We start from the raw sequence: 16,663 nt of genomic DNA, 5'->3' as shown, positions 1-16,663 counted from the left end.
GTGAATGGGTGTCTGGGTGGTTGGGGGTTGAGGGAGGGAGGTTTTACGCCCCTTTAGGTAATATTCCGGCAATATCGCGACTGGGGACACCAGAAACGGGCTTCACACATCGTGCCCATGTGTCGAATCCAACCCGGGTTTTCGGTGTGACGAGCGAACGCATTAATCACCTGGCTACCCCACTACCCGGAAGAACTTGTAATTCACATCTTTCTCCTTGAGCAGATTGTAGAGATATCACAAGCAGGTCATGTGATACTCTGGCCTCATCCTCAACACTGTGCAGCTGGACACCCGTGTCTGTGACTCTCCATTAGATCATGTGCTGTACAGTTCAGGGGCTCGTCTGTACAGTGCAGTCAGATGGATTTGTGTGGTATATCCGCAATAAAGACAAAGGGGAGGTAACTGTTTCATGCGTGCAAGCGAGTGTGTACGCTGGAAAACGGTTTGCGATCTTAACACAACGAAGATTGTCATAATGCAAACAAGAATATATATCGCGGCGGGGGACACCATATATGGGTTATATATATTATGGCTTGTGATATGACAGATACAACAGTTTTTATTCTAACTAAATGAAGAAGAATGCAGCCTGGTTCCCGGGGTCTGCAGCGCTCCACTCGGCTGAGAAAAATGGGAGTTATATGCCATATGGACTAAACTTTATGACGTGTGTGAAATTTGTTTTATGTACTATGTTGCTATTTGTTTGAATTGCTTTGAATATATTTTGCCATATAACTGTCATTTGTTGTTGTAATTGAACACTCCTAGTTCTTAGTCAAAGGGAGAACGAATCGTCGTTTTATTCGCATCGGAATCTTTTCAAGCTTGTATGACCACCGTTTCCAATATGCTGATTATTGATGGGCATGATTAGATTTTGTATCCAATGGAATTCATGTAACAAATATACCATACGTAGACGCGTTTCAGTCTTTGAGCCAGTTGACATTGTTCGAAAAAGAATTGACTTGATCCAACATGAACCATCGGGCTGAATCTTCGCACCCCTCTCCTCGTCTCTTGTCGAAGGTCCGGGTTAGAATTGGTCTTAAGGAACCCATGCTTGTCGCAAGAGGCGACTAACGGGATCGGGTGGTCAGGTTCGCTGACTTGGTTTACACATGTCATCGGTTCCCAATTGCGTAGATCGATGCTCATGATGTTAATCACTGGATTGTGTCGTCCAGACTCGACTATTTAAAGACCGACGCCATATAGTCGTAATATTGTTGCGCGACGTAAATAGGTAGGTTGTATACATTCTTCCTCTGTGTTGTAATGGTTATGGTTAATTTCCTTGCCACACATGCCAATAGTTTTCAATATTGCACCTACTTCTGAAACTGTTTGCATTTTTACACATCTGAGCTCTTCAAAGAAAATAAACGCATTTAAACAAATGAAGAGTGGTTTGACGAACATTCTGCGGCAAACAGTCATTTCATTGAGATGTTAGATTTAGAGATGAATAAACGCAAACTAAACTACAGGTAGTTTTCTGTTACATACAATGGCCGTTTTCTCTCGGCTTAGAGACCGCTTTCTCTTGGAGCGGTGGCCGTTTTCTCGATTTCTTTTGTGGTCGTTTTCGCTGGGATCCGTTTTCGCTATAATCCCTTCTAATGATGTCAGTCACTGGATTGTCTGGTCTGGACTCGATTATTTACAGACCGCCGTAATACAGCAGAAAACCGTTGTGTGTGGCGTCAAGGCAACCAATCATAATTTTGGGAAATGAAGTAAAAAATGTTAAAGATTATTGAAGAAGTTCTAAATTTTGTCACAATATCAAAGACACGTTTTTCTTGTTTTCACTAATGCAAATCAGCAGAAAATGTTTTATAAGAAATCATAGGAATGATTATTTTACAATTTTACTCACTCTACAACAGTTGTTTCTTGTTTTAATAGTTTAAATATGGTGACTTTAAATGGTATATCTTTGTCCCAAAGCATAATCTTATTTCATCTTTCTTTTTGGACATCTTAATCACTGCTATTGGTTTATTTCGGCATGGACGAAAAAAGGACAATTTAACTCTTCTGAAAAATATGCATTTCACCTAAATATGAATGCATTTGAGAATTTTTTCGTGATTTGCATAACGCTGGGTGATTGAGCTTTCTTGTAAACTAATACCTTCTAACATATCTTTGATAGTTTTTAATTCATTCATAAAGGTGGGAGGGTAACGTTTCTTTTGGCGTGTAGTGTATATATTTTATTAAAGAAAATTAGTTGCTTTCTAAAAGGCGTGCCAATACTGCCACAAAAGGTGAAAACTGTCGCCGACAGCTGTTTGGAATTACGCCCGGCTCCTTCTGTCACCTGAGACTGACTGCACGATACAAGGTATGAATATAGGTACACACATGGAAGAATAAATAGTTTATTTTATTTAAAGAAACCGGATATCCATGTCAGAAACCAGAAAGCAAGCCATTTTAGGGCAATAACATAAAATGCGAATTGCACTTTTCAGTAAAAACATGTTTTGTCACATTTATCTTCACTGCAAGTGATATTCCTTACCTGCGGAATGGCTTGTTTTCTCTTACCAACGCATCAAACACACACAACTGATTTAAAGTGTATTGAGATGAGTTTATTGACAGTATGAATGGCCCATTATACAGGTGTAAGATACAGCTTAAAACATAATGAAGCGCCTGTAATATACTTTACACATATGACTGTAAAAAATGTGACCGTAATCTAAATCCTAGGAATACATACTTTGCAAGCAGTGATAATACATGGGTATTTGTAGATGCAATCAATTGTTGAAATTTTCCTAGTGAAGGAAATGTATAGTAATATGCAGGAATGAAAGAGCGTCTAAGACCATCATAAAATGGACACACTAAACCAAAGTGATATTCTGATTCTATGTTCCTGGAGGCCATACCCTGTCTTCTCTATTTAAACCCATTTTCAACTTTCTTCTATTAATAACTTATGACTAGAGCAGCATAGAAACTCATTTCAAGTAATAAATTAATAAAGTTGTGTTTCAAGTGACGATGACTAGACGTGGTTTGTCACCATCAACACCCATCAACCTGACACACCAATAACCTGAACTGCAGTCCTCTCGCATCAAGTTGATCTGACTGAATTACTGGTCAAACAGCAACAACCCAATCTCGCTCCCTGACATCCTCGGGGATGAAATAACGGGGTGGCCAGTCAGGAGGGTCATGAACAGTCCACTGTAAAAGAAGGATATGTAACAATTAGTGACATGTAGTGTACTACAAAACCCAAGAAAGAACAAGCATTGTAAATGAGGGCAGCATTTTTATTTTTTGTAATTCTCGTCGCCCGACCGACCCTTCTAATTTTCATTGCCGACTTTAAAACCCTATAAAAGCTTGTTTTCGTCGTGATTTCAAACACCGCCGACTCGAACCTAAAACGTAACGCATCGTCATATGAAATATCTGCCATTGAAATTAAATCAGACACTGCCACAAGCCTAAAGGATGCGAGACATTGTAATAAAAATTACGATAAATGAGAATCAAGAACCTTATTTAGATAATTTTGTCTTTATTAATTTTTTTCCTCGACCGACCGACCCATGTTCAGAATTTGGTGGCTACGTGAAACGCATACAAAAATGATGCCCTGACGGTAACTGTATTTATCATCAATGTATAACGTTTCTGGTCACTATGTGGGTGAAAAACTTACGATTTGATTTCTTACGATTTCACTCACTCGCTCATTTCTGGTGACCCCCGCCGTGATATTGCCGGAATATTGCTATGTAAAGCGGCTCACGATTTCACTCCTCGCCACCCACGCAACCCACCCACCCGCCCACCAGTCCACCCACCCCTTGCTCCAATGCAACATCGTCACTGTGTCATCTGCACTGAATGTACTTGGACTTTACATCACACCGGCTTGTAGTAAGAGAGTATGATTTTACGAAGGTTTTAGCCATATTGCAGCACTGTCATGGCGGGGGACACCAGAAATGGTCAATCTGTGAATCTTTGTGGTGTCACTAATTCAATCCAGTCAGTGATCAAAAACATGAGCATCGATCTATGCATTGGGAGACGATGACCTGCGTCACCGGAAGTGGGTTTCACGCATTGTACCGGTGTGTGTGTGTGTGTGTGTGTGTGTGTGTGTGTGTGTCTGTCTGTCTGTCTGTCTGTCTGTCTGTCTCGACCCCCACCTCCCCTTCGCCGATTTGTACCGCATGGTGTCAGGTCTTGTCGGTCATTCGGCACACCTAGTTCAACCTTTGCATGGACGTGAATTGTATTCTTATTTCCTGAGAGCAGGATGCATCTGTCCTGAATGAAACTTGCGTGCAGAGGTAAGAACGGCGTCGTGTATTCAAGGGACTGTGCCACTTTGTGGCGGTGGCGGTGGTGGTCGACAGATGACACAGATTTTGTCATTGGCGGTATATACGATAACCAGCATTGAATTGCATCCTGCAGCCCAACTTCAGAATTTTGTTTCATGTAACATAGTAAGACATTACAAAACTCGTGATGTACAATAGTTACTTGACCACAACGCCATTACGTGACCAACCATTTCGTCAGACACATTTTTATATATCATCCGTGGATTCATCTTGACAAGAATACCCGACGCCATTGTAGACTGTAAAGGAATTATATGGGTCAAGCATGGAACATCCTCATGACGTCTGTGGAACCCAGTGGTCTTTACCGTGTTGATACTTGTACTTGTATACTCGAGCCTATTATTGTGTCACTGTTATAAATTTAGTGACGATTATGATCTTGTGACCTCACATGTCCTGAGGATATTCTCGCCGATGTTACTCATAACACCGAGTGAGATCTGTCATGATACTTGATGGTTCATGGCGTCTTTGCGAGTATATCTCGACAAATTGTCATGACCCGTAAAGAGGCGACTAACGGGATCAGATGGTCAGGCTCGCTGACTTGGCAGACACATGTCGTCATATCCGAGTTTCCTAGGCGATTAAAGAACCTGATGCTATTGTTGTTGATCACTGCATTGTCTTGTCCAGATTTTTCAATTTTTATATCATTTCGAAGATCTGGCCCCGATTTCTCGAAACAAACTTAAGTCTGAGTTTTGACTTAAGTTAAAGTTTTTACTCAAATTGAGAAAATGCATTTCGCAGAATGAACGGAAATCGGTATTAAACTCAGACATACTAGACAATTTGAGTTTGGTGGATAGATTACTTAAGTTGTTTGGGCTTTTTTTATTTATAAAATGCAGTTGCGTTAAGAATTCAGCTGTTTCAAATTGTCAAACTCAGTTTGAAATTTGAGTCAAACTTAAGTTTGTTTCGACAAATCGGGGCCTGATCTGAATAATTCCTTATTCTCGGGAGTATATTCCCCTAATCAAATGTTAGTTTCGAGTGTTGCCTCCCTATTTGTTGTTAAGAGTTTAATTATGTAATTATTGACACGATAATCAACGAAATGACATGCCCTCACAGTAATCGCATCGATATATCGCATTATAAACGTAAAAAAAGATTATATAAAATGTAGGCCTTCATGAGAAACAGCACTAATATAAAACTGTTCTTGCCGTTCAGTGCACACAGTGGACAAATACAGCAATATTGACTAGTTTTTAAAAAGTAGTATATAGTTCGTGGTACTTCTACGACTACCTTTCTATGTGTTTATTAATTAGTCTCAACTGAAACCAGGTATTCCTGAAAGACGAAGACTGTACGTTGAAAACATGTGAATATATATTGTGGAAGTGATCGGTGAGCCAGTGGTTTCCAAAGATGAAAATGAAACGGTAGGTGGCGTTATTTACCCATACAGACTGTTCCATTGCCTTTATATCCAGAACGACAGTTGCACGTGAACGACCCGGCTGGTGTGTTGGTACATGCAGCATTTACGTCACAGTTATCCATCGCTGTGGCGCACTCATCAATGTCTGAAAAGAAGTCCATTGTCAAGTTAATTCCAACACATTTGCATTCCATCTAGACACATACTCCTATCCTTCCCAATTTTAATTGAAGCATTTAGTCGTATTATGTTGAGATCGTTACTGACAAAAAGGAAACTTAGCATGAAACATTCCGAGATTTGTTAATGTTGTCAGTAATAAGTACTTATAATAAGTTAACTATTGGACATGTGTAGTATCTCTAACTGAGGATCTGTCGCTTTCAGAACCAAATCTTTGAATGTAATAGTATGTGGCCATTAAGGACAGATGAAGTTCTTTAATATGATGATAGCATTGGTTCTATTTACCCGTGCAGGTTGTACCATCTCCTTCAAATCCAGAATTACATGTGCAAGTAAATGACCCGGCTGGTGTGTTGGTACATGCAGCATTTGCATCACAGTTATCCGTCGCTGTGGCGCACTCATCAATGTCTGAAAAGAAGTCCATTGTCAAGTTAATTCCAACACATTTGCACTCCATCTAGACACATACTCCTATCCTTCCCAATTTTAATTGAAGCATTTATTCGTATTATGTTGAGATCGTTACTGACAAAAAGGAAACTTAGCATGAAACATTCCGAGATTTGTTAATGTTGTCAGTGATAAGTACTTATAATAAGTTAACTATTGGACATGTGTAGTATCTCTAACTGAGGATCTGTCGCTTTCAGAACCAAATCTTTGAATGTAATAGTATGTGGCCATTAAGGACAGATGAAGTTCTTTAATATGATGATAGCATTGGTTCTATTTACCCGTGCAGGTTGTACCATCTCCTTCAAATCCAGAATTACATGTGCAAGTAAATGACCCGGCTGGTGTGTTGGTACATGCAGCATTTGCATCACAGTTATCCGTCGCTGTGGCGCACTCATCAATGTCTGAAAAGAAGTCCATTGTCAAGTTAATTCCAACACATTTGCACTCCATCTAGACACATACTCCTATCCTTCCCAATTTTAATTGAAGCATTTAGTCGTATTATGTTGAGATCGTTACTGACAAAAAGGAAACTTAGCATGAAACATTCCGAGATTTGTTAATGTTGTCAGTGATAAGTACTTATAATAAGTTAACTATTGGACATGTGTAGTATCTCTAACTGAGGATCTGTCGCTTTCAGAACCAAATCTTTGAATGTAATAGTATGTGGCCATTAAGGACAGATGAAGTTCTTTAATATGATGATAGCATTGGTTCTATTTACCCGTGCAGGTTGTACCATCTCCTTCAAATCCAGAATTACATGTGCAAGTAAATGACCCGGCTGGTGTGTTGGTACATGCAGCATTTGCATCACAGTTATCCGTCGCTGTGGCGCACTCATCAATGTCTGAAAAGAAGTCCATTGTCAAGTTAATTCCAACACATTTGCACTCCATCTAGACACATACTCCTATCCTTCCCAATTTTAATTGAAGCATTTAGTCGTATTATGTTGAGATCGTTACTGACAAAAAGGAAACTTAGCATGAAACATTCCGAGATTTGTTAATGCTGTCAGTGATAAGTACTTATAATAAGTTAACTATTGGACATGTGTAGTATCTCTAACTGAGGATCTGTCGCTTTCAGAACCAAATCTTTGAATGTAATAGTATGTGGCCATTAAGGACAGATGAAGTTCTTTAATATGATGATAGCATTGGTTCTATTTACCCGTGCAGGTTGTACCATCTCCTTCAAATCCAGAATTACATGTGCAAGTAAATGACCCGGCTGGTGTGTTGGTACATGCAGCATTTGCATCACAGTTATCCGTCGCTGTGGCGCACTCATCAATGTCTGAAAAGAAGTCCATTGTCAAGTTAATTCCAACACATTTGCACTCCATCTAGACACATACTCCTATCCTTCCCAATTTTAATTGAAGCATTTAGTCGTATTATGTTGAGATCGTTACTGACAAAAAGGAAACTTAGCATGAAACATTCCGAGATTTGTTAATGCTGTCAGTGATAAGTACTTATAATAAGTTAACTATTGGACATGTGTAGTATCTCTAACTGAGGATCTGTCGCTTTCAGAACCAAATCTTTGAATGTAATAGTATGTGGCCATTAAGGACAGATGAAGTTCTTTAATATGATGATAGCATTGGTTCTATTTACCCGTGCAGGTTGTACCATCTCCTTCAAATCCAGAATTACATGTGCAAGTAAATGACCCGGCTGGTGTGTTGGTACATGCAGCATTTGCATCACAGTTATCCGTCGCTGTGGCGCACTCATCAATGTCTGAAAAGAAGTCCATTGTCAAGTTAATTCCAACACATTTGCACTCCATCTAGACACATACTCCTATCCTTCCCAATTTTAATTGAAGCATTTAGTCGTATTATGTTGAGATCGTTACTGACAAAAGGAAACTTAGCATGAAACATTCCGAGATTTGTTAATGTTGTCAGTGATAAGTACTTATAATAAGTTAACTATTGGACATGTGTAGTATCTCTAACTGAGGATCTGTCGCTTTCAGAACCAAATCTTTGAATGTAATAGTATGTGGCCATTAAGGACAGATGAAGTTCTTTAATATGATGATAGCATTGGTTCTATTTACCCGTGCAGGTTGTACCATCTCCTTCAAATCCAGAATTACATGTGCAAGTAAATGACCCGGCTGGTGTGTTGGTACATGCAGCATTTGCATCACAGTTATCCGTCGCTGTGGCGCACTCATCAATGTCTGAAAAGAAGTCCATTGTCAAGTTAATTCCAACACATTTGCACTCCATCTAGACACATACTCCTATCCTTCCCAATTTTAATTGAAGCATTTAGTCGTATTATGTTGAGATCGTTACTGACAAAAAGGAAACTTAGCATGAAACATTCCGAGATTTGTTAATGCTGTCAGTGATAAGTACTTATAATAAGTTAACTATTGGACATGTGTAGTATCTCTAACTGAGGATCTGTCGCTTTCAGAACCAAATCTTTGAATGTAATAGTATGTGGCCATTAAGGACAGATGAAGTTCTTTAATATGATGATAGCATTGGTTCTATTTACCCGTGCAGGTTGTACCATCTCCTTCAAATCCAGAATTACATGTGCAAGTAAATGACCCGGCTGGTGTGTTGGTACATGCAGCATTTGCATCACAGTTATCCGTCGCTGTGGCGCACTCATCAATGTCTGAAAAGAAGTCCATTGTCAAGTTAATTCCAACACATTTGCACTCCATCTAGACACATACTCCTATCCTTCCCAATTTTAATTGAAGCATTTATTCGTATTATGTTGAGATCGTTACTGACAAAAAGGAAACTTAGCATGAAACATTCCGAGATTTGTTAATGTTGTCAGTGATAAGTACTTATAATAAGTTAACTATTGGACATGTGTAGTATCTCTAACTGAGGATCTGTCGCTTTCAGAACCAAATCTTTGAATGTAATAGTATGTGGCCATTAAGGACAGATGAAGTTCTTTAATATGATGATAGCATTGGTTCTATTTACCCGTGCAGGTTGTACCATCTCCTTCAAATCCAGAATTACATGTGCAAGTAAATGACCCGGCTGGTGTGTTGGTACATGCAGCATTTGCATCACAGTTATCCGTCGCTGTGGCGCACTCATCAATGTCTGAAAAGAAGTCCATTGTCAAGTTAATTCCAACACATTTGCACTCCATCTAGACACATACTCCTATCCTTCCCAATTTTAATTGAAGCATTTAGTCGTATTATGTTGAGATCGTTACTGACAAAAGGAAACTTAGCATGAAACATTCCGAGATTTGTTAATGTTGTCAGTGATAAGTACTTATAATAAGTTAACTATTGGACATGTGTAGTATCTCTAACTGAGGATCTGTCGCTTTCAGAACCAAATCTTTGAATGTAATAGTATGTGGCCATTAAGGACAGATGAAGTTCTTTAATATGATGATAGCATTGGTTCTATTTACCCGTGCAGGTTGTACCATCTCCTTCAAATCCAGAATTACATGTGCAAGTAAATGACCCGGCTGGTGTGTTGGTACATGCAGCATTTGCATCACAGTTATCCGTCGCTGTGGCGCACTCATCAATGTCTGAAAAGAAGTCCATTGTCAAGTTAATTCCAACACATTTGCACTCCATCTAGACACATACTCCTATCCTTCCCAATTTTAATTGAAGCATTTATTCGTATTATGTTGAGATCGTTACTGACAAAAAGGAAACTTAGCATGAAACATTCCGAGATTTGTTAATGTTGTCAGTGATAAGTACTTATAATAAGTTAACTATTGGACATGTGTAGTATCTCTAACTGAGGATCTGTCGCTTTCAGAACCAAATCTTTGAATGTAATAGTATGTGGCCATTAAGGACAGATGAAGTTCTTTAATATGATGATAGCATTGGTTCTATTTACCCGTGCAGGTTGTACCATCTCCTTCAAATCCAGAATTACATGTGCAAGTAAATGACCCGGCTGGTGTGTTGGTACATGCAGCATTTGCATCACAGTTATCCGTCGCTGTGGCGCACTCATCAATGTCTGAAAAGAAGTCCATTGTCAAGTTAATTCCAACACATTTGCACTCCATCTAGACACATACTCCTATCCTTCCCAATTTTAATTGAAGCATTTAGTCGTATTATGTTGAGATCGTTACTGACAAAAGGAAACTTAGCATGAAACATTCCGAGATTTGTTAATGTTGTCAGTGATAAGTACTTATAATAAGTTAACTATTGGACATGTGTAGTATCTCTAACTGAGGATCTGTCGCTTTCAGAACCAAATCTTTGAATGTAATAGTATGTGGCCATTAAGGACAGATGAAGTTCTTTAATATGATGATAGCATTGGTTCTATTTACCCGTGCAGGTTGTACCATCTCCTTCAAATCCAGAATTACATGTGCAAGTAAATGACCCGGCTGGTGTGTTGGTACATGCAGCATTTGCATCACAGTTATCCGTCGCTGTGGCGCACTCATCAATGTCTGAAAAGAAGTCCATTGTCAAGTTAATTCCAACACATTTGCACTCCATCGAGACACATACTCCTATCCTTCCCAATTTTAATTGAAGCATTTATTCGTATTATGTAGAGTTCGTTACTGACAAAAAGGAAACTTAGCATCAAACATTCCGAGATTTGTTAATGTTGTCAGTGATAAGTACTTATAATAAGTTAACTATTGGTCATGTGTAGTATCTCTAACTGAGGATCTGTCGCTTTCTGAACCAAATCTTTGAATGTAATAGTATGTGGCCATTAACGACAGTTGAAGTTCTTTAATATGATGATAGCATTGGTTCTATTTACCCGTGCATGTTACTCCATCTCCTTCAAATCCAGAATTACATGTGCAAGTAAAGGAACCGATAGTATTTTCACACAATGCATTCACGTTGCAGTTGTCTGTATTGGCGGTGCATTCATTGATGTCTGAAAGAACAGATACATAATTTAAGCAATAATATATTGTGTTTTACAGGGAAACACGTTCCATTTGTCCTTCGTAGTATTTTTCTCACGATTGATACGCAAAGACTCATACTATACGTATTTTCATTCAATATAATTATGGATGCATAATGTTCAATGTTTTGAAGTGTGGTTACTATACTGAGAAGAGGTAGTGTGGTAGCCTAGTGGCTAAATCGGTGCACGTCATTTGAAAGACCCGGTTTCGATCGCCCACATTTTTACAATGTGTGACGAGCAACGCTTCCTAACGGTTGTAATGTACTGAGGGCAGTGGTTGTAGTTTACTAACGATTGTAATGTGCTGAGGGCAGTGCTTGTAGTTTCCTAACGGTTGTAATGTGCTGAGGGCAGTGCTTGTAGTTTCTGAACGGTTGTAATGTGCTGAGAGCAGTGCTTGCAGTTTTCTAACGGTTGTAATGTGCTGAGAGAAGTGCTTGTAGTTTCCTAACGGTTGTAATATGGTGATTGCAGTGCTTGTAGTTTCCCTAACGGTTGTAATGTGCTGAGGGCAGTGGTTGAAGTTTCCTAACGGTAGTAATATGGTGATTGCAGTGCTTGTAGTTTCCTAACGGTTATAATGTGTTGCGGTCAGTGTTTCTAGTTTCTTAAAGATTGTAATGTGCTTAGGGCAGTGCTTCTAGTTTTCTAACGGTTGTAATGTGCTGAGGGAAGTGCTTCTAGTTTTCTAACGGTTGTAATGTTCTGAGGGCAGTGTTTGTAGTTTCCTAACAGTTGTATTGTGCTGGGGGTAGTGCTTGTTGATTCCTAACGGTTGTATTGTGCCGAGAGGATTGCTTGTAGTTTCCTAACGGTTGTAGTGTGCTGATGGCATTGCTTGTAGTTTCTTAACGGTTGTAATGTGCTGAAGGGAAGTGCTTGTAGTTTCCTAACGGTTGTAATGTGCTGAGCAGGCAGTAGTTTGTAGTTTGCTGAGAGCTGTGTTTGTAGTTTCCTGACGGTTGTAATGTGGTGAGGGCAGTGGTGGTATTTTCTTAACGGTTGTAATGTGCTGAGGGCAGTGTTTGCAGTTTCATAACGGCTGTAATGAGCTGAGGTCAGTGCTTGTAGTTTCCTGACGGTTGTAGTGTGCTGAGAGGATTGCTTTTAGTTTCCTAAAGGTTGTAGTCTGCTGTAAGGATTGCTTGTAGTTTCCTAACGGTTGTAATGTGCTGTGGGCAGTGCTAGTAGCTTCCTGACGGTTGTAATGTGCTGAGGACAGTGCTTGTACTTTCATAACGGTTGTAATGTTCTGAGGGCAGTGTTTGTAGTTTCCTAACAGTTGTAGTATGCTGAGAGGATTACCTGTAGTTTCCTGATGGTTGTATTGTGCTGAGGACAGTGCTTGTGCTTTCCTTAGGGTTGTAAATGTTCTGAGGGCAGTGTTTTAGCTCCTAACAGGTTGTAATGTTCTGAGGGCTGAGGACAGTGTTTGTAGTTTCCCTGAGGGCAACGGTTGTAATGTGCTGGGGGTAGTGCTTGTAGATTCCTAACGGTTGTAATGTGCTAATAGGATTGCTTGTAGTTTCCTAACGGTTGTAGTATGCTGACAGGATTGCCTGTAGCTTCCTGACGGTTGTAATGTGCTGAGGACAGTGCTTGTACTTTCATAACGGTTGTAATGTTCTGAGGGCAGTGTTTGTAGTTTCCTAACAGTTGTAGTATGCTGAGAGGATTGCCTGTAGTTTCCTGATGGTTGTATTGTGCTGAGGACAGTGCTTGTGCTTTCCTTAGGGTTGTAATGTTCTGAGGGCAGTGTTTGTAGTTTCCTAACGGTTGTAATGTGCTGGGGGTAGTGCTTGTAGATTCCTAACGGTTGTAATGTGCTAATAGGATTGCTTGTAGTTTCCTAACGGTTGTAGTATGCTGACAGGATTGCCTGTAGTTTCCTAACGGTTGTAGTGTGCTGAGGGCACTGCTTGTAGTTTTCTAACGGTTGTAATGTGCTGAGGGCACTGCTTGTAGTTTTCTAAAGCTTGTAGTATGCTGAGAGCTGTGTTTGTAGTTTCCTGACGGTTGCAATGTGCTGAGGGCAGTGGTTGTTGTTTCCTAACGGTTGCAATGTTGCCTCTAAAGGCAGTCGTTCGTCACGCCGAAGACCCGGGTTCGATTTCCCACACTCATGAACCCAATTGTCCGGTGTCCTCTGCTGCGATATTGCTGGAATATTGCTAAAGGTGCTTAAAACCCATCTGTCTCACTCACTTGTTTTAAAATGTGACGGTTTTTGACACTTTAATGTCAGTGAGAGTGCTATTGGTAAACTGTGGCAGATATTTCAAGCCAATGGATCCGTGGAATGTCACAACCGTCCGGGATGATAGGCATATGCTTAACAATGCGTTATGTAACAGTTTACTTAATGCAGCAGATCTTCAGACAGAACACTTCGATGACAATGTAAGGATATCCAGTAGCACCGTTCGTCGACGTTTAAGGGCAGCCGGACTCCGCTGAAGGCGACCTGCAGTTTGTCCACCAGTAATACCACGTCACAGGCAGGCGCGTTTGAGATAGAGTAGACATCATGGCCGCTGGAATCAACGTCAATGGTCTCGTGTGCTCTTCTCAGATGAAAGCAGATTCAATTTGTCCTTCCATGATGGTCGGCATAGGATTTATCGTCGCAGTGGAGAGCGAATCACAGATGCAACTGTCGCTACGCATAACCGATTTGGCGGGGGGTCGGTCATGGTTTGGACGTACTAGACTGCACGTGGTCGACTTTAATCTTACCGTACAGCGTTATCGGGACGAGATTCTGGCTCCTATAGCAGTACCATTTCTGCAAGCCATGCATAGCTTTAATGGTCGACCTTCTTTACTGCAAGACAACAACGCAATGCCTCATAGGGTCAGAATTGTCACGGAATTCCTTAGGCAGCAGGTGTAGAGCGGATGGAGTGGCCAGCATGCTCACCAGACCTCAACCCAATTGAGCATGCGTGGGATGAACTCGGTCGACTTGTGTACACACGTCACCCAGCACCAACGGATCTCCCAGGACTCCGCAGAGCTCTAGTAGAGCAATAGAATGCAATTCCGCAAGCGTTCTTTATGAACTTGATAAGGAGCATGAGAACAAGGTGCACTTGTGTCTTGGACGCGCGAGGAGGGTACACAAGATAGTGAATGACCAAGTGCTTCATGTTTGTCATGTTCATTTGGGGGCGGTTGGTCTATACAACTGATGTTTGCTCGTACTGGTTGAATTGTTTGTTCCCGTGTCACAATGGGTGACGTTTGTCAACACATTAAACATTATCTTGATACTCTTAGTTCTATTATTTCTTAGAAACTTTTCTTTACATGTGCTACATATCATTTGGGCCTTTATTAATGACGACTAGTGTATAAGAGGCCAAATGTATCTTACCTTCGCAGTTATCGCCAGCAGTGTTGGCGGGGCAGTCGCAAGTGCTGGTCGATGTATCACACGAGCCACCATTCTCGCACCCGGGGTAACAATCACAGACATTATTTACTCTGTCGCATAAACCCGTGGAGGGGCAAGCTGGATCACAGGCACCACCTGTGATAAAAAGACATTTACTTGCTACCATGGACGCTTTACTTACTGAAACTAGGTTTGATTAAAGTTCCAAGTGTAGCTATGACTATTATATATTTGAGCGCTCAATCTGTTTATACTGAATGAAACATTTCAGTGTGTTTTTTTCTTAGGTATAGGCAGTAATTGTTTTCTTTCTCACACGGAGTGATAAGGTCACATTAATCGATGTATACTCATGCCAATAATGGTTGTCATCCCTCCCCACCCACCACATCCCACCCCACACCCCTCTCCAACAAAAAAATTGAAGGGGTGACAACCATTATTGGCATGAGTATATAACAAACGATGTGTAATTTCTACTTGACCAAATATACTCACCATTAAGATATAAATTCTGAACATGTGTTGCTTAAAGGTTGGAGGTGTGATGTTGTAAATTGCTCTAAGTGCTTTCAATATGTCATAAATGTTCTGTCTATTGTCAGCATCTATTTCACAACATTACGACCCTTTTGACATTGTCAGAGGAAATTAGTGCTGAAAACATCTCCAAACCCGAAAATTACCTTTCTCTAGTCTTAGCACCTTTTCAAAATTGTGAAATTTGAGATCTTGATTACTAATGAAATTGAATGATTGTGGCCTTGAATAGTATTTCAGTTACATCGCTAAATAAGTTTTGTCATATCGTATATTAATCATTGTGTTCATATTTGATAAATTGAAGTATATAGATACTTTGTCGGCTCCGCTCATAAAGATATTCACGAGCGACATCTGTCCATATAAAAAATACTTCATTAAATAGATGCATGTCAGTAATACCGGTATTGACCAACAGTGTCCGTACAGGCTAAAAGTAAAAATACTTCAGTACAGGCTAACAGTAAAAATACTTCATTAAACAGATGCATGTCAGTAATACCGGTATTGACCAACAGTGTCCGTACAGGCTAAAAGTAAAAATACTTCATTAAACAGATGCATGTCAGCAATACCGGTATTGACCAACAGTGTCCGTACAGGCTAAAAGTAAAAATACTTCATTAAACAGATGCATGTCAGCAATACCGGTATTGACCAACAGTGTCCGTACAGGCTAAAAGCAAAAATACTTCATTAAACAGGTGCATGTCAGTAATACCGGTATTGACCAATAGTGTCTGTACAGGCTAAAAGTAAAAATACTTCATTAAACAGCTCCATCTCAGTAACGCTGGTGCTAACGAGCCGTATCTGTTCATCCTGAAGGTGAAAATACGTCAATAAACATCTACATCTCAGTAACACCGGTATTGACGAACAGTCTCTGTAGACACTGAAGGTGAAAATACTTCATTAAACAGATGCATTTCAGTAACACCGGTATCAACGAGCCGTATCTGTACATAGTGACGGTTAACAAAATCATTAAACAGATATTCTCTCATAACACAGACATACACCAACCGTAATTGTACTTACAGAAGGTAAACAAATTTCATTCAGCAGTAGCATCTCTCATTAACAGGCACTCACGAACTATACTTCCCATCAAAAGTTTAGACTCACTAGTGTAAATGTAGCCACTTACTTCAGGCAACTGTTCTAAATTAATTTTTTCAAAATATTCCATATTTTTTAAAGGTACTGTTTATGTATTGTAGAACAAATTCGTAACGTTGAAAGGATTATTATTATGCGTTCAATAAATGACAAAAATCAGTAAAAATTGGCGAATTCTATACAAAGCTTTACAA

This window comes from Haliotis rubra, unplaced genomic scaffold (genome assembly GCF_003918875.1).
Source record: "Haliotis rubra isolate DU_JTF1 unplaced genomic scaffold, ASM391887v1 Scf800, whole genome shotgun sequence".
NCBI classification, from domain to species: Eukaryota; Metazoa; Mollusca; class Gastropoda; order Lepetellida; family Haliotidae; genus Haliotis; species Haliotis rubra.
The sequence above is the reverse complement of the archived record's forward strand: the minus strand, read 5'-3'. Positions refer to the sequence as shown.